General features: G+C 42.4%; 1 protein-coding gene and 1 non-coding gene across 2 annotated transcripts in view; both read left to right on the forward strand.

Annotated features, from left to right (window-relative positions):
* Positions 1–22,129, forward strand: part of Jazf1 (JAZF zinc finger 1) — a 312,042-nt gene that overhangs the window by 61,029 nt on the left and 228,884 nt on the right. The gene's annotated exons all lie outside the window — the stretch shown is intronic.
* LOC125404501 (small Cajal body-specific RNA 20) lies at positions 2,018–2,159 on the forward strand. The gene has a single exon (XR_007233299.1).

Below are 22,129 nucleotides of genomic sequence, written 5' to 3' on the forward strand. Positions count from 1 at the left end.
TTTGGTTGACTTCTCTGTTTAGGTCAGATCTGACCATAAACAGTGTTATTACTCTTCCCCCATTTTTGTTTGTTATTTTGTCCTTTTGAAACATTTTCTGAAGTCACTTTTTCCTGACCTTACTTTATTGGTCGTATGGAGATGTACCTGTTCACACACCTCTGTAGGGGCTAATGTAGAGCATAAACCAGTGAACCATGAGCTGATGCTTGGAATGAACCTGCCGTGAGGAACTGGGACATTGTGTCATCTGTCACACATGGAGGAGTAATGGACGACAAGCCTCTCCAGCCTATGTGTTCTTCCATGCACATCTGGGAGGCCCCTTAAGCCCAACTCTGGCTCAACCACACCATGATTACAGGAACCATTTGCAGAAGAGTCGTGAAAGCACCCAGATCTGGGTCAGCAGTTCCTGTCAGACTGACCCAGGTCACTGTGGTGAGTTCTGTAACTAGGCTCAGATAATCACATGAGCTGTTGCAGAGGATGTTCCAGATGTGGTGGGCTGAGTGGGCAGGTTAGGGAGAAGATGTCCTGTCCTAGAAGAAAGGGAGGAGAGACGTGAGCCTGCAGGGTGCTTACATGACTCAGACATACTTTCATTTCGTTCACAAAGGAAGGTGCGGATTTCAGATTTACAATTGGAGCTTAGACTAGTTTCATTTCCCTCAGATTTTAATATTCATTGATTAAGCCTAAATAAATACCCCTATTTGCTAGCTGCTGCTAGGTCAAAAGTCTTTTATTTCCAAAGTTTTCATGCATGCAAAGAATATTCTTTGGTCTTGAAACCTTTTTGTTCCTTGTGACTATTGGCGCCAATCCAGCCTGTAGGCCTCACACTAACTTGGAGACAAATTTTGACAGCTTTTGCAGTCGTGGGACTCAGGCATCCTAAAAGACCAAAACACTGAAGGGAGATTACAGGTTGAAGGTACACATTTAATTGTGACATATGCAACTCCTGCCTACACAGCACCTGCAGAACGTTTAACCTGAGACATGCGGGTTTATATATTTTGCTCAAAGTTAAGCAATTTTTTTTGCTCTGTGTTCTGCCGGATCCCACAGAAAAAGGTATAAACATGAGACCTTAGATACTAGCCATGTGTACTCAGTCACTGTTACATTTGACTTTTTTTTTCCAGCTTAAACAAAATATAAACTGGCTTTTCACATTCAGAAGACTGAGGAAACAAATGGGCATCAGTTGTCATTTCAGTTCCTCGTTAGGGGATGGGCTGGATGACACTTTTCCTCCTCGCATGTAGATCACAGGAAAGAAGCACAGATACAGACGTGGAGTTTGTGTGATACCTCCAGACACTACCAGTCAGTTACAAGTTATAATTGTAGTTGAGTAATTGCTGTTTTGTACTGTAGATATTGTTAATTGTATTTCTATTTTATCACTACCTGGAAGCACCAGCTGTCCTCCTTCAGGGGGCCCCCTGGCCAGAGGCTGCGAAGAGAAACCTTGAGAAACCTTCATATAGACAGGAAGTAAAAGGAACAGGGAGTCTGTTATCTGGAAATTTGTGGACTTAGGCTTTAATTTGCTAGCATCGTTGAGCTCTCAAGAAACTGCAGGAAGTGAAAATAATTGAGACTGTCAAAATCTTGTTAAAAATACCATCATGTGTGCTTGTTGTGCGGCGTGCTTTCTATTCTAAAATTGGAACTCTGCAGGAAAGATTGGCAAGGACGGTGTGTGTTCATAGTGTTCTGTATTTTACTTATCTGAAATCTCAAGAAAATCATTTTATACTCTTCCAGCTGAGATGAGCCTTTTTCCAGTTGAGCTTCCTGTTTTCTCTGTCCTCCCTTTGTCAGAATTCTAATACCACACCAGTTGTCACACAGAAATGCAAAGTGAACTCTGCCATTGGTAAGAGTTTTATCAGGTTGTATGTTGGATTTCTTCTGCTTTAAACAAATTGTGAAAAATAATATAGTGTTCTCAAAATTATAAACTCTCCATGTCAAGCTTCCTCTTGAACAGCTTAATGCTAAGGACCTTCGTTCCACTGGGCTGTGGGGATCTCTTTCCTCCTCAGCCAGGGCTTGGGGCCAAGATCAGCCCTTGAGGTCCGTCCGTGGGTCACCAGCATAAGGACTGGCATGAGTGGGCAGCCATTTTCCCACCCCAGACAATCACATGGGAGGGCAGGAGAAGAGGGGGGATTCAGTGACGCGATGGAGGCAGGATGAGGGCAGTTTTACACACTGGCATCCCCAGAGTTAGCGGAGGAGACCAGCTCTCTACCTCTGCCGTGGCTGGACTCCAGCACTAGCTCCACCCAGTCACAAAAATCCAAGGTGCTGTTTACACAAACACAACAGCAGTCATAAAATCCTACTTTCAATTTTGGTTGTAGGAACTGATGTCACTATCCCCAGATAGTAGGAATACATTTTATATATGGTATTGGGCCTAGTGAGTATTTCTCTGGATATATCAGAGATTGATTTCATTTCTCACACTGTTCAAATAAACTCCAACTTAATAAATTCCTTTAATATGATGATTAATGGCTATTCAAAAGAATTCTGACAAAGAAAAACAGGAGAAACCAAAATGAGAATTTAAAAAATATCAAATCTACCTCACTTATAAAAAGTAAAAATTGATTTCTTTTTTATGTGTGACTGAATTGGTGTTTAGGATCAAACTCGGAGCCTCACACATTATACCTTCAGTCCCAACAGTGGTACTTTTTCACAAAGATAATCACGTATGAATGTATATTTGTACCTGCTTAAAATGAAAAAGAACTATGTGAAAATACAAGCAATGTCCTTAGAGTCCTGAACTCTAAGAGATTCTTATCTGTGACTTAAAATTCAAAACCATAAAATAAATGAATAAATTTGATTCAATTCAAAAAATTTACTTGGTTAAAAAATATAGTAAAATAAAAAATCAAAACACATATGAAAATCTGTCTATAGAAAGCATGCCTCCCGCTGAGCCTGAGTATACTTCTCAGGGCAGTAGGAAAGAGGCCAGTGGCGGGAGCAGATCGCTCACACAAGAACTGCACTGCCATTTCTAAATCTAAGAAGACATGTAACCTTCCCACAAAACCAGAGAAATGTGAATTGAAGCTTTGCAGGACTAGCACTTTTTGTTCTATCTGAAAAATTGTAAAGAATGACAGCTATATCATTGCCGTGAGGAAGATCTGCGCTGTGCTTCTTATGGGAACATGGATGGCACAGCCCTGGCGAAGGCAGTCGGCAGTACCTATTGGGATTACATGCAGTTACCTTTGACCCAGTCTGGCTCTGGCAGTTCTTCCTGTTGATATTTCTAAATGCTTATAAATGATACACATAGAAGGTTTTCCATTAGACCATTGTTTGTACTAGAAAATGTTGGAAGAGATTCAAGTATCCATTAGTGGATAGCTACTTAAATAAACCATGATCCATCTATACAGTGGAACACGGTGTGACAGTTTAAAGAGAGCATGGAAATGCTTTCTGCACTGATCCGTGAAGCTCTCCAAACAGGCTCATTCAATGAAAAAACAAAGTATGAACAATATGTAGGATGCTTCCTTTAATGTAGAAAGGAGGCAAAGTTTGACCTTATTCATTTCTCCTTATGTGTGCATGGAGAAACACTGGAGGATGTTGTCCATGCAGGTTACCACTTGAATGGGGAGCCAGGAGAGCCTTGTGCTCTAGCATAATCTTTATATTTTTGAACTGTGTAAATTGTTTCCTGGTCAAAACAAGTTTTTAAAGTCATACTTTTTAAAATTAATTTCATACATGTTTAAGATGTACTGTGATGGTATTCATCCACTAGTCACCCTTCCAATTCCATTTTTTTTAAAAATTTCTTTATTTGTTATGCACACCCCAAAAGAGGTCACCAGATATCATCATTCCAGATGATTGTGAGCCACCATGTGGTTACTGGGAATTTAACTCAGAACCTCTGGAAGAGCAGCCAATTCTCTTAACCTCTGAACCATCTCTCCTACTTTTATGTCATTTTTGTTTGTGACTCGCTGAGTTCAATTAGAGCTGCTTGTATAATCACGGGTATGGAGTTGTTTACTAGAGCATGGCCAGTTTACCAGAGGCTACACCACTGAAGACAGTTACTCCTTTCCTCCAGCAGTCACCATCTGCCAATAGCTCCTCAGGAAGGGATGGGCAGCACAAGCCCCTCTGCCACTCATGTTGATAGCCTAATCTTGTACAGATCTGAGCAGGTAACAACAGCTGCTGTGGGCCATGAGTGCAGTGGCCATGCCACGTCCAAAAGACAGCGTTTCATAGTAGTCTCCATGTTCTCCTCTTACATTCTTCCCCATCTACTTCCACACTGCTCTGTGGGCCTAAGGGTCAGTGTAGATATTCTGCTTAGGGCTAAGCCCAGAACAGTCACTTATTCTTAGTATTATGACCAGTTATGAATCTCTTCATTAATTGTTGCTTTTCATTGTAAAAGGAAGCTTCTTTGACCAAGACCGAGAGCAACACTAATCTATAAGTATAAATAGATATTTAGAATATATCCATTTGGCAAAACAAAATTAGTAGACTTCACCCACCAAGGGCCTGTGACCGCCCCAGCCTTTTGCACAGAACCAGGTATTATACTCCATGGAAGAGTGTTCTACCCCAAACAGTCATGCAGCTATTATACCATAGTTGTATCTTGCCTTGCAGGCTGATATTGTAGTACATAGGGTCTACAGTTAAGTAAAACCATGGATGACTTTTCTCTCTCTACAGCCTACTTAGGCACTGTGAACATTGGCCAATGTAGGGAAGGAAGCTCCAAGGCAGTTCCAGCTTGCTTTCTCTTTGTTCTTCAGCCACCATCTAGTTCTGGTGGGCAACCAGAAGCAGTGCCAGTAGCCTGTATTATTTGGTATCCTTTGGGACTAGCTCAGAGGGAGGTAATCTGTACTTGGCACTTGGATCTTTTGGAACGTTGTTTAAAAACCTATAGCTTTGGGCTACAGAGAGGGCTTAGCATTAAGGGTATGTACTGTACTTAGAGAGGACCAGAGTTTGGTTCCCAGTAGCTCTACAAGTATCTGACACCTCTGGTCCCCATAGTCACCTGCACTCATGTTCACATACCCACACAGAGACACAGAATTAAACAGTAAAATAAATCTTAAAAACAAAATACCATATTTTCTGGGTTGCATTACCCACTTATGCAGTCTACCCCTTTTCAAACTCCCCCCCCCCGCCCACACACAGCTCTGATTTTTAGTTATTAAGGCATGGCTTTCTCCCAACTCTTAGCTTGAGTTAATGCTCTCCCCACACCTTTCCCGCCCTCATATATCCCGCCCCATCTCCGTGTAAGCCTTTCATTACCAGGCAAATCCCTCCCAACACATTCGTGTCACATAAAGTTACATATTTTTAAACTGTATGTCAGTGGCACACTACCCTAGAATTCATCTGTTTGAGCCGTGGACTGCAGCTGCCTGCTGGGGGATGTGTGTTCTTTCCCAAGCCGTGCAGTGGAGGATGGTAACCACGAGGCACAAGGGAAACTGAATATGTGAAATGCAGCTTGTCTAAACTGAGATGTACTGTGAGGGTGCCTGTTTCAGAAAACTTAGTACGAACAGAGGTCATAAACTACTTCAGTCATAATTTTAAAGGTATTAGTCACATGTTAAATGATTATAATTTGAATTGAGGAACTTAAAATATATTATTGTATTAATTTAATTTCTTCTTCCCTACTTTACATGCGGTTACTAGAACATTTAAAATTACATGTGTGGCCTGACTCTGTGGCTTTCACTTTATTTTGTTTGCATAGTGCTGATGTAGTCTCCTGCCCATTCTTAGTGTATCTTCCAGAATTACTATAGAAACAAAAGTACAACCCAATCATAATCATGTCATTCCTGGTTTTAAGTGGTGCTTTGACTCTCCTCTTTCTTGGCAACCATTGTAACGGTCCACAACATCTTCCTTTCCCATCCCCACCTGCCCTTGACAAGGGCTCTGCTCTTTACTCCCTGAACTTCATAAATAGGAGTTGGCTGGTTTTTAAAACCCCTTGTGCTTTCTGTTTGTAATGTCTCTTCTCCTTGGCTCCAATGCCTCCCACTTATCCTGCAAGCCCAGGTCTGGTGAAGCATTCCTCGTTCTGCTTTCCTCTTCTCATCTTCCCCCTCCTTTTTCCCTGTGGCACTGTGCATTGAATTTAGAGCCTTGGTTATTCTCGGCAAGCACTCCATCACTGAGCTACACCATAGCCCCCGTCCATGTTTATACTTAGCCATTTGATAGTAGATACCTTCTGAGGTCCCATAGCAGACCCGGGTTCCTCAAAGCCAGTACAAGTGCTGTCCACTATGCATCCAGATTCTGATACTTCCAGCAGAATCTCAAATCATTGGGAAAATTGGAATTTGTCATGTTTTGTTCTGTTTGCCTGGGCTACTTCTATGTGGTCTGTTTACTGAGAAAAGCAAGCTTGAACTCATAGATCTTCCTTGGTTAAGGACAAATTTTTTAGAAGCTTCTGGCTTTACACAGGCAGCTTCCCCATCAATGAAAAAAAAATTGACAGGCACACTGTGGAAACTGCAGGAGCCTGGAGGGTGTGGGGGCTCTGGTTCCCAGGCCGGGTTTAGATTGGATAAGTGGGAGGTATTTATGTTCAATCCAGACAGCAGATTTGTTCAAGCTGGCAGGATGCCCATGCTTCCAGAAGGTAAATGTGTCAGGTGGTGGCTAGGAGGTGGAAGGTAGCCAGATCTAGGAGGGCCACAAACTGGAGTCATGAAGTTCCCTGTGGGCTCTCCACTGGCTCTCACTTCAGTGACCCTCTCTGTGGAGTTACTCCTAATGCTAATCTTCTCCTCAGCCTTCTCCTCTGCTCCTGAGGTTTTAAAGTTTTGCTCAAAAGAGAAAAGAGGAGGAGGAAACAGAACACCCAAGATCCATGGAGTGACGATTTTTAGAAAGAAAAATGAAATTTTGGAAGAATCTCCAACCTAGCTGTGCAGACTGGAAAGGCTCGTCTTTCACTCAAGTTCCTACGGGGCTGTTGTGTTGAGACAGGGTTACTTCTGGTAGAAGACACTGGTTATTCTCAGCAGTTGGAGCTGCTTGTGTAGCTCTTAGGCTGAAAAAATATTATCAGCTGGTAACACTTTCCCTAGCGTTCCTGTGAGTGCTAGTAGTGTATGGAAAATGTTGGGGGGGGGGGAAACTGGCTGCCAATGACCTAGTGCCTAGAGTTTAGTCAAGTTGCCTACTTCTGTAAGCCTCATGATTCAGTAAAATGGTTTGTGAACACACTCTGCCCAGTAAGTATTACAAGATAGATGCATGGATGCAGGATCCTAGTTCACATTGCCTAGTTCACAGTGAATTGGAGAACATGATTTGTAAGAATATAGATTTTGTTTTGCATTGGTCTTGTATGGCAGTATTATAAGAGCACACCTAATGCCAGAAAAGAATGTGTTTGTTGGGCTGTCACGGTTGCTCTCTAGTGGCCTTTGGTGATAGTTCTTCAGAGACTCATGCCCATCATGGGAGCGGGGGAGGAGTCAAGACATGTAGAGGTGGCTCAACTATTAATCCATAGGGATTCCCTCTGCCTCTTTGTAAAATGAAGATGCATCTTTTCCGTCTCTGCAAGGCTGTATTGTTTCCATACAGCAGCAAACTGTCATTGTTTGTAGGAAAGCATTTCACTGGAGTAGATTCCCAGTACTTAGAAGCCACTACCTTGAATAGCTCACAGGGAGAGAAGACCTCTTTCCCCCTTCTGGAGTATATCCAGATGCCAAAGTCAAGAGTCTCCTGGGCTCAGTTCTCAACACTGTGCTCTTCCATCTGCTCAGGGCCAAGCAGGCTCTGTTCCTCATAAGGAGGATGTTGAGTTTTATGTTTGATACAGACTTGCATGAACACAATGGGTCAGCTCTTCGGTCACTCTATCTCCTTCTCACCCCTACTCAGGTGTTATCTGTTCACCATCCTAAAGTGGATGGGTAACTTTGTGAGTTTGCTCATCAGATCATTCAAACTAGCAGCAATCCATGTTTGGAACTAATTGTTCCTAAAAGCACTGGCATTGCTATATAATTAATATTGTCTTAAGTTCACTGTGACATTTCTTGCTTCTTTTGTCACATGATTTTAAAAGGCAGAGAATTGCTTCGAGCTCTAGACTTTTGAAGACAACTTTCCTATATCCAGTTTTCTCTCAGAACAACTTTGTGAACTTCAAATACGCTTTCATTAAGTGACACTTTGCCTGGTTTCTAGTATTACATATTTAAAAGAAAAGAAACTTGAACAGTTCATCAGGAAAGTGCATGTTTCAGAATTGACATCTGGTTTGAATAATGAGTGATTTTGTCCAAAGTCCGATTCAGTGAACGAAGCTAACAAAACCGCCCTCCATTGTGTCAGCGACTTCCCCTCCTTAGCTGGTCCTCCCTTTCACTTGCCGAGTCTGATGCACTAAGGTTTCTTTCACAATTTCTCTTCAGTCACAGTTGTTTCTAGTAAATACGAGGCAGCCAGTTATGCTGCCAGCAGGGTGCAGATGCAGTGTTCCTGTGATCATAAAATCAAATTTGGGATACCTCCAGTGCCCTTCCTCTACAAGACAGCCCTTGAAACAAGAGCTACAGAACAGGAGCAACTGACATGAGCTGTCATACAGCACCACATTGCTTGAAGCTCAGAATCAAGCAAGCAGCTGCCAGAGTAGCATTTAATCAGGACTCACAGGTGCTTAAAGAAATAAGTCCCACCATGGCCCCGAGCCATCTCGCCAATAGCATGCCTATGAGAACTTCTCAGTAGAGTGCATACACACTAGAAAGTTTCTCCAAGGGAAACACGTTGTCATCATCATCATCATCATCATCATCATCATCATCATCATCATCATCACTACTAGGTTTGTTTACCCATAGATATGTATGCTGGCAGTGATGTCTTCTAATGCCTACAGAGTGATTTCAGATCATCCTTTATTTGCCTTTCAGAGAAAAAATACTTAAAGATGAATGGGGTAAGACTCAGAAAAATGAATACTAGATGTTTTCTTTTATATATATGACCTAGATTTAAAATTACAGAGACAGTGTAATACTTGCATTAGGAAAGCAGATCAACTAAGAAAAGGAAGAAGCTAAAGTCAGAAGCAGGGGTAGGGCATAATCAAAGAAGGGAAAGAGTGAAAACAAAGTATAAGGACACGTATGTATGAAGATGCCATGATGAAACACATTACTTTGTGTGATATCCTTAATAACTGATAAAAGTAAATAAATGAATAAAATAACTTCTTTGCTTAAAAAATATACTTAGGGTAGTTTTTGGTTTTTAACTTAATTTTACTAGTAAGGAACCTCCTTGAAGAAGCCCTGTCTCCAAAGACTTGACTGTCTGGTAGAAAGAGTGAACTTCTCTAGAGGTCTGGTGTGTAATTCATCATCAGCTGAAAGGGAAATCCTGAATTTCACATTCTACCCCAGGAACAACAGTAGAAACTTCACAAATGAAGGAAAGTTTCAGCAATAAAGAAGTAAATAACAAGAGAAAAGTCCCCAGTCAGAAGTATGAGCTGTGGGCTGAGAGTATAGCTCAAGGCAGAATGTCCCTAGCCTGCAGCACTTCTGAGTCCCATCTCTGATATGCACACACCACCTATAAATGTGAAAGCCAATAGCAAGTAGGTACTTTGTGACTTTTGTTTATTCTTTCTGTCTGTTTTATGACTGGTGAGGGTGTAGACCATTTACAGAACATGTTTATTCAATTTCATCAGTTTAGCTACTTTGCTAAACAGAAAAATAAGTGATCCCCTTATGTAGAGGTAACTGATGGAGACTGAGTCAACAGGAGAAAGGCCAAGACTGTTCAATTTGTGTTCTCTTTGGCCTGCTCTAGTTGTCCACTCTTACAGAGCCCTTGGGAAACTAGACAACACCAAGGTATTTGTTCGTGTTGTGGACTGAATCTCAAACATTCCTCACCTGCCCTTTCCTTTTTAATTAAAACCCTTTGTGTTTTCTCTGCTCTCTTTAGGAGAGTAAGAACAAGATAGAAAACTTTCAGATGGAGTTGGAAGACTCTGGGTGTAGCTGCTGTTCATTCACAGTATGATCTCAGAAGCTAGGGTGGCATGGGACTGTGGCCACTGTGGGTCTGTGACCACAGCTCCGTCTTCCCAGCATCAAGCAGAGAGTGCCATTCCCTCCTTCCTCTGTACTAGATCTATCAGTTTAGTCTAAGAATTCTGAAGTCTTTGTTTTATTATTATGTTTTAAGTTTTCTAACTATATTTTTAATTGAATTTTTCCTCTTGATCATGTTTATTTTTCGATTCTAACTACTAGGAAGCCAAGAAGTGGAGGTTTTCCTTTCTCAGCAGTCAGTGTGTCTGTTATGCATGTATTTCATTGAAATACCTAGGAAGGCTATTTAGCCTCAGAGTTTTGTTAGAGTCTTTGCTGATAACTTCTTGTGAGATACATTTGATTTCTGAGAGAAGATTTTGCAGCAGCCTGAGCTACTTTGAACTTGTTATAGACCTAACCTAGCCTCAAACTAACTCCTGGCAGTCCTTACCTTGAGCTCCGTACTGCAAGACTGTCGACATGAGCCACTGTAGAAAGCTACTAACTTCTGAATACACTCAGGTCATTTAAGATCCCAGCCTCACATCTCTCTGTCTGTGGGCGGGGTGATTTTGTCTTCGCTTTTTTGGCCCATTTGGCAATTCACAGATGAGAGGAGAAGAGAGTACTCCATCCATCCTTTCTCTTGTGACTAATTTCTCAATAGCATTTGACAGAATAGGGAGTGGAATCCTAATTTCCTGACCTGTTGACTGTGGTGAGTCACCACCATTCAGCTGCTCTGCGGCTGTATTATTTAAGAAAAGTCACTTCATTTACACAAGTCTTGGTTTCCTCCCATGCAAGATGGTGACAAGGTGCTGCTTTCTGATGTTGAGGACCGGTTAGGTGATCTAACTGGAGTGTTGTGCAGTGACCGGTGCCGCCATTCATTACCACAGAGGCATTTTCGCAGGGAATGGTAGTTGTGCACCATTTGAGATTTGTGGAGTCAGAGCTGACAGAATAGGGAAAGGATGGGCCACTGTTTAACTTTTCTTGCACTTTATTTTGCCCTCGCTTTATTGAAATGGATCATATAGTGACATACATCATGATGTTTTGACTCACTGGCTAACTACATATTATGCACCTCACAACTTTAACATTTTTAGATTTTGTGGTGGGAACATCTGAGGTCAGCTCCTTACCCAGAGCCCACTGTGGGACAGTGCTGTTGCCTTCAGTCTCCATGTTGTGCACAGATCCCCACAGGTGTTCATCTTAGGACTGACGTTTTGGCCAGCAGCTTCTGCTCCCATGTTCACAGCCCTAGAGACCCCTGTTGTGATCCCACGCTTTGTTTCATAAGTCTTCCTTCTTAGATGCTGTGTGAAACTGTATGTGTTTGTTCTCATCTAGTTGTTTTATTTTGCATGGTACCCTCCAGGTTCATCCATGCTATGCAAATGACGGGATTTTATTCCTTTAAAAAATCCACCCACTGAGACAGTGTGCCTGTTCTAATGGGAGCTCACCAAATCCAGCTGAACCGGGACTGAATGACTGAATGAGCATGCAATCAAACCGGACTCTCTGAATGTGGCTGACAAGGGGGGCTGAATGAGAAGCCATTGATAAAGGCACTGGGACTTGTTTCTACTGCATGTACTGGCTTTTTTGGAACCCTAGTCTATTTGGATGCAAAGCTTCCTAGGCCTGTATGTAGTGGGGAGGGCCTTGGACTTCCACAGAGCAGGGTTCCCTGCCCTCTCTTAAGGAGGGAGGGGGAGGGAGGAGGATGAGTGGGGGAGTGGGAGGGGAATGGGAGGAGGAGAGGAAGTGTAAATTTTTGAGTGGAAAAATAAATAAATAAATAAAGATAAAATTTATTTTTAACCTGATATCTAAAACATTAAAATTACACATGTTTATGAAGCCCTCCATGATGCTTTGATAGATTTGGATCTATCTGTCTTGACGGATAGAGAATGCTGGGTAATGCTCAAATTGAGGTGCCTATATCTATCTCTTTAAGTACCTAGTACTTCTTTGTGGTGAAACCATAGACATTGCTAGCTTTTGAAAAGAATAGTGCGTTATGGCTATCTGCAATTACCCTGCTTTCTGAAAGCCCAGCATAACATTCCCCCATCTAATTGCTATTTAGTGCTCAATAGTATTGGTTGGCCATTCCCACAAGTTCTGTTCTACCATTGCTCCAGCACATCTTGCAGTCAGGACAGATTGTTGGTCAAAGGTTTTATGACTAGGTTGGTATCTACATTTCTCTTTCACTAGCCTGAAGAGTATTTCCATATTAAATAGGCTAGAACATAGGGATGAAGGCTCTATGTGGGCACCATCTTGACCTCTCCACATGCAAATGACCTCAGCAATGGTCCCCATGGTCAGGTTTTGGAGAATAACCCTTTGACCTAGCATCAGCCTGGGTTGTTTGGGGATCTTCATGGGACCTGCTTGGCCAGCAATGCAAAAGAGTGCAACCTAGTCCCACCCCGGGAAGATTTGCCTGGCTATAAGAGATGGCCAGTTCAGACTCCATATTCCCCATTACTAGGAATCCTCATTAGGATCGACTTCATAGACCCAGAAAGTTTCCACTGCACTAGGTTTCCACCTTGTCTCCTCCAACCCCCCAGTTATAGCCATCTCTTTCTGCACACTCTTTCCCTCCCATCCCCTTCACCCCACCACCTGATCCCTCCTGCTCCTGCTCCTGTCCCCGCCCATCCTGCTTTGCCTGTAAAATCTATTCTATTTTCCCTTTCTAGGGAGATCCATGCTTCCCCTAGACTCTTGCTCTGTAGCTTCTCTGGGTCTATGGATTGTAACTTGGTTATTATTTAGTACTATCCACAAATAAGTGAATACATATTTGTCTTTCTGGGTCTGAGTTACCTTACTAAGGATGAATTTTTTTTCTAGTTCCATCCATTTACCTGCAAATTTCATGATATCATTTTTTACAACTGACTAATACTCCATTGTGTACCACATTTTGTTTGCCCATTCTTCTGTTGAGAGATAGCAAGGTTGTTTCCAGTTTCTGGATATTATAAATAAAGCCATAATGAACATAGGTGAGCATGTATCCTTGTGGTAGGATGGAGTGTCCTTTGGGTATATGTCTAAGAGTGGTATAGTTGTGTTTTGAAGTAGTTGCATTGCCAGTTTTTTTTGAGAAACTGCCATATTGAATTCTAAAGTGTCTGTATAAGTTTGCACTTCCATCAGCAATGAAGGAGTGTTTCCCTTGCTCTTCATCCTTGCCAGCATAAGCTATCACTTGTGTTATTGATCATAGCTGTTTTGACAGGTGTAAGATAGAATCTCAGAGTAGTTTTGATTTGCATTTTCCTGATGCCTAAAGATGTTGAATATTTCTTTAAGTGTTTCTCAACCATTTGAGATTCTTCTGTTGAAAATTCTCTGTTTAGATATGCATCCCATATTTTAATTGGATTATTTGGGTTTTTGCTATCCAGTTTCTTGTGTTCTTTATATATCTTGGGTGTTAGCTCTCTATCAGATGTGCAGTTGATAAAAATCTTTTCTCATTCTGTAAGGTGCCATTTTGTCCTATTGACAGTGTCCTTTGCCTTACAGAAGCTTTTAGGTTTAATGAGATCCCACTTATTAATTGTTGCTCTTACTGCCTACACTATTGGTGTTCAGTTCAGAAAGTTGTCTCCTGTGCCAATGCATTCAAGACTCTTCCCTGCTTTCTCTTCTATCAGGTTCACTGTATCTGGTTTTATGATGCCATCTTAATCCACTTGGGCTTGAGTTTTATGAAGGGTAATAGATATGGGTCTATTTGCGTTTTTCTACATGCAGACTTCTCGTTTGACCAGTACCATTTGTGGGAGATGCTTTCTTTTTTCCAGTGGACATTTCTGACTTCTTCATTAAAAACCAAGTGTCCATAGGTAGATGTGTGGATTTATGTCTAGGTCTTCAATTTGATTCAATTGATCAACATGTGTGTTTTTATGTCAATATCATATCATATCATATGGTTTTTACTTCTATAACTCTCTAGTACAATTTGAAAGGCCTTTTTGCATCTAATGAAATGATCATGTGGTTTTTCTTCTTTAAGTTTACTTATATGGTGGATAACATGGATATATTTTGGAATGTTGAACCATCTCTGTATCTCTGGGATGAAGCCTACTTGATCATGGTGAATGATCTTTTTGATATGCTCTTGGATTTAGTGTGTGCTGTGGGAACTTCTTTAGCCAATAGCCTTTAAGGTGTGCAAATATTTTATTATATTCAGGAGGGAAGTTGGTCTATAAATCTCTTTCTTTGTTAGTCTTTTTGTGGTTTGGGTATTCTTTTTTTTCTCTTTTTACTTTTTCTTTGTGTCTTTCACATCATACATTTTCCAACCCATTCATTTTCCCCTCCCTTCATATCTACCTTCTGCCCTTGCACCCGCTCCTCCCAAAATAAAATAAAATAAAATTTAAGAGAAAAAAAAGCAAGAGAGAAGGTGCTACTGCAGAATTCAGTGGAAGAAAAGAGGAGGCCAGAATATTCTAGAGAAGAGGATGGTATCTTCTCTACCAGACACTGCCAATAGGTCAGAAGGGTTTAGTAGAGCTAGGGAAATGGCTAAGTTAGTTTTAAAAAATGCTTGCTATTCAGGCTTGATGAACTAAGTTAAGATCCCTGGCAGTCATGTAAAGACTGGGTACCGCAGTATGTATCTGTTACCACTGTTCTAGGGTCATATAGAGACAGGCAGATCCTATGACTCTTTGGCTAGCCAGTCTAGCTGGACTGGTAAGCTCAGGTTTAGCATGAGAGTCTGTCTCAAAAATAAAGGGGCAAGCATAGAAGATATCCATTGTAAATCTCTAGCTTTCATACACATGTGCATGCATATGTATGTTCACCCATGTACATAAATACGCACACGCGCGCGCGCGCACACACACACACACACACACACACACACACACACACTCAGTTGAAAGCAATTGGCCATAGATTGAGGTTCAAGACAGGCCCCTCACTAAATCTATGGCTAGGAAGTAGCTAACTAAGGGCTCCAAGTCAGGTCCACTTTCTTTCTTCCGAGAGTCCTTTGGCGATGCCTGACCTCCCTAGACCATCATACATGCCCTGTGCTATTTGCAGACTGTGGGCTATGAATGTTTGCTCCAGTTCCAGATCTCAGCTGCTGTGCCCATGCTTTTGCTTTATAGTGTATATGGCAGTGTTGCCTTTTTATATCTTCCATATAAATATAGAATGCTTATTTTATAAAATTATACAAAAAGGTGAGCAAAAGGGAAAAGGTTAAATCCATTAATAATGTTCACACCACTCAGAAGTTACCATGTACATGAAGTAATACATTCAAACTCCCATAATGACCCTCTCCACCCTTTATCCCTTCCCACCCAACTTTCTCTTCCCTCCCTCCATTCTTCCCTTCCTCCCTTGCTTGCTTGCTTTCCTCATTGAGCTCAGTTTGTGTTGTCCTGTGTTTGTGTGGTCTTGGAGTGGAGCCTGCCCTGGTGTGTGCTCAGTTTACCTGGAGTCACATCATAAAAGAAAATTGGCTCTCCCTATCCTAGCAGCTATTAAATGCCAAAGCTCCCCAGCTTGTACCCGTGTTAGATATTCTTACAGTTGGGTAAACCATCCTATATAGCTTATGATACGTGAATAAATAACATATGCTCTAGCACATAGCATGGCATGTGCCTCTAATGAAGTGTGCCTAACATGTCACTCAGAGCAGTCACTAAAGTTCAGAAGGCTGCGGGTGCAGAAATACCAGATTCATCGTGTTTGAAATCACATTTGTGATACAGATGCCATATGGTCCCATGAGCTCTTCTAGGGAGCTCCTGGGTTCCCATCACACTGTGGTTGGCTGTAGAGCTGAAGAAACCAACTGTTCACATCACTGTACATCATGCCTCAGTGCACTACTGGATGTGCAGGCTTCTGTGTGAATCACTTTGGTATTGCTATATTTCCAGGTAAATGGACTGCGTGACCAGCATAGAACTGCTACTAGCTGTTAGACTAGAGAACTGCCCATCTTCAAAAAGTGGGTTGTGCTGTTAGGATTTTGTTTTGTTTTATTTTAGGCAGGATGTCTCTGTGTAGCCTTTGCTGTCATGGAACTCACTCTGTAGTCCAGGCTGACCTCAAACTCAGAGATCATCCTGTCTCTGCCTCCTGAGTGCTGGAATTAAAGCGTACACCACCATGCCCAGCTGTCATCTAGTTTTCACTCAGTGGATTCTGACCACACACTAGGGACTCTGTCCAACTGATGTCCTAATGTGTTTCTTTGAGAAGCCTGTTGTTCCACAGGTGTTGGCAGGAGAGGCTAAGAAATGGCAGCAAGGGTAGTGTGAGCCTCTATCTTCTGATAGTACATTCTTAAGTTTGTGTCTAATGTGGTCAGACAGAAAGTGCTTCTAGAGTAAGTCTAGTTAGACTGCCTCCTTTCCCGGGAAACTCTGCTTACAGTGCTTAACATACAGGGTGCCAGTTGTCATTTAGCTGTTGACTGACACTTGCCTTCCATGCATCTAAAGTCCCTGCACCTATCCATAAGGGAACTCTTCCCCTTTGATAAGAATTATATCTTTTGGGGGTGAACATACATGCTCTCTCAACAATCAAAACTTTCAGAAATATAGCCTCACATTATTTCATTTGCTTACTCTGTCAGCATCTTAGGCAAAGCCAGAGACGCTGACCTAAACCAGTCCAGAGCTGGACTAGAGCTGAGAGGGAGAGTTCCTGCTTGCCATGTACACAGCTCTGGATTCCAGCCCCATCACTGCAAAGAGAAAGAAGAGCATAAAACCCAGAGTTCATGTAAGGATTGTAGTTCATAAAAATACTTTTGTGTATGGCTTAGACTTTGTGGTTTAAGTTTATTTTGAATTTGACTTCTGAACAGAAGTGTCCCTCTCGTTTACTAGGGCTAATGGGCTTCTCCACTCATCCACTCTTCAGAACTTGCCTCTTTTCCCATTTTAATACGTTGGGAGTGTGGAACATACTGTCCATTTCTCTTCTTCCAGCACTGGGCTTCAGACCAGTTAACAGACTAAGACAAGTATCTTTAAAAGGCTCGACTTTAAGTACTTGGATGTATGTCATCAGAGTCATTAAAAAGAACATGACGTTTAGTTTATGTTTTCTTAACAAGCACAAAGCCTCCCTTCGCTTTTCAAGATCAAGGGCAAGTACATCTGTGAGCTAAAACAAACAAATAAACAAATCCTATCACTTTGTAGGAGTGAAGGCCCATTTCTTGTTCATTAATTGTATTGTTGTCGCTGTGTAGCTTTTAAAAATATGCTTAAAAACTGTTCATCTTGTATACTTCCTCTCCCTGCTCTGGTGAAGTTCCAAAGATTAGATTTTATCCTTTCTAAACTGGAATCGCTAGCTATAAACAGTGCATTTTAGACTTGCTCTGAGTCTTAAACAGATGAGGATAATTTCATAGGATTGTTTTTGGTCAAGTTGAATACAAGTTCTTCTTTTAAAGGGGGTTCCAAGTCCTTTGGTGTTGAAATTTGCTTTGGAATGCTGACCAACTTTAGGATAAGACAAGGTATTAGATAGTTGGACTAAGTGTATTATAGTCTTTAAAAAGTAATAGGATGATTTCCATCCCACAGTGCAAATAACTGCCAGAGCATCCTGTTGGCCAGTGTGTCAGCTGTAACAGAATCCTTATGCGGAAAAGGTAGAGTGGCTCCTGGCTGCCCGCCTGGCCCCAGGGGGAGCAGGAGCACTGGTTATGTGACTGACTCCTGAAGATCAGGAAGGCACCACCAGTGAACATCTCCTGCAGGACTCTGTTGCACAGAGGATACTAGTAGCTCTCTGGGTTTTTTTCCCTCTCCTCTGAGGGTTAGATGAAGTTCTGTCTTTAGCACGTGTCTTGCAAACTGGTATGTAAGGGAGTTAGCAATGGCTCTTACCATTGTTATGGCCAGTCATCTGTCACCGTCACACGCTTCATCACAAAGTTGCCCCATTGCTAGTCCATACCTGAGTTTGAAGGAGCTAGAACCTAGGTATGCTTTGGTAAAAAGTATTCTGTAAGAAAGAACAAATGCTGCTCCACTGACGAGCAGAATGGATGTGCTCTAAGAAAGGCTGGATGTTTGCGAATGTCATCTAATGGGTTCTATGCACCTGCCAGCTCTTTTGCCGGGTGCGGAAAATGCAGAGATGAGGAGAGCTGAGCTGATCCCTTTACTCAAGAACACTCAGTGCAATAAAACCCTACCCTCTGATGGCCTATGCAGCCAACTCTCTCACCATCTGAATACAGGGATACCCTAGATGGATGCCCTAGATGCCAGCAGATTCAGTTTCCAGCGAAAGCCCACTAACTCGTTGGCTAATGTCTTCTATCCATCCTGTGTTCAGGACAGAGGGTGGGAGGGACTCAAATTTCTCTTGAAATGCTCACTGGAGTATTAATCCCATTCCTAAATGTCTGTCTTCATAGTCTACCCCTTAAAGACTTATCCAGATCTCCCTACGCATGGGGATTGCAACTCCAGCATGAATAATGGATAAGAACAAGCATTCCGTGCATGGCAGGAAGCTTTGGTTTTCTTGTGGTTAGAGACAAATTAAGAGGAGGTTTTCATGCTAAATATTGTAAAGGGTTGGCTTTGGTGTGACTGGATAGTCAGCTGGAGCTCACTGAGAAAGGAATCATTTAATTTGGAATCTAGAGAGAAAGCCAGATTGAGGCTGTAGAAGAGAGAACTCTTCCAGCACATGTCTGGGATGATCTAAGAGCTAAGAGCTTTCAGGGACCATCACAACCTTTCTCGCAGCTTCAGGCGAAGTGGGGAGAGAGGAAGGAAGCAGCTACAAGAAGGTAAGGGTCAGAATGAGTTGGGGTTTACATTTTAGAGAGATCACCCTGGCACACTGTGTGATTTGATCAGAGGGAAGGAAACTGGACACTGGGAGACCAATTGAAAAGGGCTTTGAAAAGTCCAGGTGAGCGGTGATGAAGGCCTGGGCCATCGTTAGAGAATATAAACCAAAGACTGCCACATACATGCACATTGTGTTTACTGCCTCACCTCCCTGAGGACTTTGCCTAGATTGACTCATTTAATTCTCAAAATTGTCTTTAGGGTGAATATCATTGTTATTTCTCCTGGACAGATAAGAGCAGGAACAATGTATTCAGTCTGATAGTTGTAAATTACAAGGCCAGGATCTGAGCCCAGGTAAATTGTGCACCATCTTGCATAATTGATCCAATTTAAGATGTATTTGTGAGCAAAATGGACAGGCCTTATTGATCACAGTGAATCAAGGTTATATCTGATTCAGGCAATGAGGCGAACAGTAGTCACCTGGACCAAAATAGGGAACAAACTTAGAGCTGGAGATGCTGAGAGAAACATGCCCACCATGCCTGGTTAATGTGGTTCTTATGGTCCTAGAGAGGAAGCTAGAGCAAGGCTGGAGATCAGGACAATTCCAGCACAGGGCAGGAATAAATTCTGGTGAATATCTATTTATTAAAACTAATAATGCTAAACACAGATGAAGTTGCTCAAAGGTAGAAGAGGGCCCTGAAAATCAGTAAGTAGAGTCCAAAGGAAACCGAGGCAACGTGGATGGAAGTTTGCGTGGCCAGTGTGCACACAGAAGCCAGTGGGTGGTGGGGTTCCAGGGAGGGCTGGCAGGCTGGCGCTTTATTTGGTAGTGGCCAGAGCCATTTCATAGGCTTAGTGGATGTGAAGACAGGGGCACAGTGACATGGGCAGGACTGGGAAGGGATGGGAGCATCTCAGGGACCTATGTAAAGCCATGTGAGAGATGGTTTTGATTCCTATGGGCAGGGGTAGCTGCCAGAGTAGCCGCTGGAGTCTGCTAAGAATGTAGTTCTGTTTGATTGGCTGGCTCTCTGTATGCCCATCACTGCAAAAAGGAGAGCAGATCAGTATGGAGTCAGCCAGTATATACCGCAAATACAACATTGTTGTGTTACTGGATGTTTTTTGTGCTGGTTTTCTTATTTCCATTTCTTCCCTCTCTGGACACACAACATAGGTGCACTTTCAGCTCTGACTGGACTGGGTTCATGGTGCAAAGTTGCTGTGCACCTGTGTATTTGTGGGCTTCTCAGCTAGATGGAAAGATTGATACTTGGTTCGGTGGCTGACTGTGTCAAGAAAGCTTGGTTCATATAATTGGTTCTGCCCCATGAACTCCAAGTAGGAAGTACCGTGTGCCCCCTCTGTTTCTTTGGAGTGGTAGTTGGCAATGCTAGTGGATGATTTGTCTGTCTGCCTCTCTAAATGAGGACAAAACCCCCTTGAGTTTCACTACCCCCAGCAAAAAGCAGTGTGAACAAAAACCCTCAGTGTGACCAACTAGTGTTGGTGACTCGGAGGACTTATCCTTAGAACTCAGCCTACCTCAGTCTCACATCCGTCCTCTGCTTGGTCACAGCTTGCACTTGTCATGTGATGTGGTACAGAGATTAAGATCTTAAGCTTGGAAACTAAGTGACTGTGTTTGATTCCTGACTTCTTCAGCAAAGTGATCGATTCTTTCTCTCATACACAAAATTAGTGACTTGGTAATGGAAGTCCATACATAGCAGAATGGTTTTTAGTGTTCTCTGAGTCAAGAACCAAAGCTGCGAAAGGATGAGAGAATGGGAGGCCTGCATCAACAGACAGGGAATCGTGAGCCTCCAGCATGGCTAGGGACTAGGGGTGGCTGCCCATTGTATCTGAAACACTTCCACATCTCAACCCGACAGCCTGGGACCCAGGCCAAACATGCCTGAGCAAACGCCCCGTGTCCTGATCTTGGTTAAAGAGCATTACTGAGTGGGAGGTAGGACTCAGGGGTCCTCAGGTCTAATCTCCATAGGGCATGGTCCCACTCCAACGTACACACAGCCTTCCAGGCCCTAGCAAGCCCTATGGCTGTCTACCTGGTTTCTAGTTCCCAAGTCCTCACCCCATTGGGCTCCCCAGATCCCATCTCCTCCCGAAGGCGTTAGACAGCCTGGTTTCCTTTCCTCCATCCTTCCTAAATATCCAGTTTTGGATGCCGCCATTTACTTGGCCTCAGGACAGAGTGTATGAAGTTAATACACCTCTGCTGTCTGTTCCGTTGTGTCAGCGCATGCTACTTCATCTATTTTAGGAACAAGCTCCGGGCAGGGATTTGGTGTAACTCATTTATACAGGGCTTAGTAAAATGCTCAGTGGAATTAAAGACACCTAATAAATGCTTTCGACTGTTGAATGATGCTGTAATCATTTTAATAGAGGCTGGTGTTGTATGTATTTAAACAAATGGCAACTTTTCCAGCAACATTCTGGCAAATTAGCAGCTTCTAAATTAAAAGAGTCTTTGCTTAGAAATTAAATTGTGTGAACTGTGGCAGCATGCAGTATTTATTGCTGAGCTGATTTAGGCAGAGACCAAAATGCAATGGTAGAAGTCAAGGCTGAATTTTCTGCCACGTTTGTTTGTTTTATGAAAAGGTGGTTGGCATGGTAGGGGTTGGATGAGTAAGCAGGGCAATTTAAAAGTGTCATTGTGAATTTAATGCATATTTTAAGGAGTTAGTTTAAAAAAAACAACAACAAAACCCTGTGTATTGGGCGAGCAGATGTGATTTGGCATTGCTACTTCCCACACATGTGCCCTTTTCATTAGGGACGTGTGTCTGATGTGGTACAGATGGCACTGGAGCTGCTTGGTAATATTTTCCACAACCTGTTTTTAGTAATTAGTCTTGAATTTGCTGCTTCAGAATACTGGGTTCTTTTTTTGGCAACTTAGAAAACCAAGAACTTGAAATGTGCCTCTTGCACCAGCAGAGGGCAGTGTAAGCTAGCCATTTACTCTCAGTCAGCTTCCTGATGCTGTTGCTAGAACAGGGAGCTAGAATTCTCGTCTAGGTATGATTTGAGATTTGCTTTTTGAAAAATTAATTGAAAATGAAATTT

This window comes from Myodes glareolus, chromosome 6 (assembly GCF_982192425.1).
Source record: "Myodes glareolus chromosome 6, mMyoGla1.1, whole genome shotgun sequence".
Taxonomy (NCBI): Eukaryota; Metazoa; Chordata; class Mammalia; order Rodentia; family Cricetidae; genus Myodes; species Myodes glareolus.